The 1,103-nt window shown below is 43.1% G+C and overlaps 1 protein-coding gene across 15 annotated transcripts in view; it reads right to left on the bottom strand.

Annotated features, from left to right (window-relative positions):
* The window catches only part of MBD5 (methyl-CpG binding domain protein 5), a 176,059-nt gene that overhangs the window by 30,670 nt on the left and 144,286 nt on the right, over positions 1-1,103 (bottom strand). The window lies entirely within an intron of this gene.

Raw genomic sequence — 1,103 nt, 5'->3', positions numbered from 1 at the left:
CTAAAAACAAGGACAGTTACAAGTTAGCAAAGGAGACTGGTCAAAGTAACCACCCAGTAACAAAACAACTACAGGATTGCTTGAGGTGCTGTTATGAAACGGTTCTTAACTACTTCATGTCTACGTGGAAGCCTGAATTAAAAGAACTTCAAGAACTTTAAGGCACCAGGGAGAAAGAGGCTGGTGCCACAACCTGCGCATCTCAGCCGGTGACAGGCATCGTGAAACCATGAAATTGGGCATCGAGTCCCAAACTGCGACCGTGTCACACCCTCAGAGGCAAACCCATGTGCAACACCGTGGCAAGGGCAATAAAGTAGGAAGTGGGTGGTGAGAAAGTACTGCTCACAGGGAAAAATAAGAGAAGTCAAATCCGGGTCTGCGGTAGCATTATTAAGGAGCAAGCTACAGCTAGCAAGCTCGGTCTTTGTTTTAAATTTTGAAAGGAAATACTCCATTTCAAGCTGCATGCGAGATTAATTTGAGCGTGAAAATGTTTTTCATCTCTGACTGCTCAGTAAAAAACGCAGCCTAACTGGCAGAAGGAGGTGGAGGAAGGCTGGTGCCTAGCACGGAATAGCACTACCATCTGTCGGCCGGAGTGAGCTCTGTCCTGGGTAGAGCAGTTTGCAGCTTCCAAACAGCAGTCAGGCAACAGTGACAAATCCTTCAGCAACGTGCCAAATTATTTCCTTGGGTTCTTCCTGAATTCCTTCAGACCGCTAACATTTCCTATGTATGTATTGGCTCTTACCAGCAGAAACAAATTCTTTGAGCTAATGATCTTGTTTGCACATGCTTTTCATTTAAAACGTAACTGATGTCTGAACAGCTGAAAAAAACGCCAGTCACTAAAAAGAGAACTGTTGATTCCCTATGAGTGTTTCTAGGAATCATAATCTTTATGGGAATAGATTTCAATCGCAATTTTTGTGACCAGATAATTCAAATATAAATCAAGACTATGTAATGACACACAGGCTGGTACATCAGCTTGTCTGTGTTATGAAACAACTAGATCAGCAAATCCAATTACAGCAGTTTCCCCTGCGCCGGTTTATATCATAGTTAAAATGCATATAGCAGGCAGTTTGTAGTGTCAC

Source organism: Falco punctatus, assembly GCF_963210335.1.
Source record: "Falco punctatus genome assembly, chromosome: 8".
NCBI classification, from domain to species: domain Eukaryota; kingdom Metazoa; phylum Chordata; class Aves; order Falconiformes; family Falconidae; genus Falco; species Falco punctatus.
This window is presented reverse-complemented; position numbering and strand designations above follow the sequence as displayed.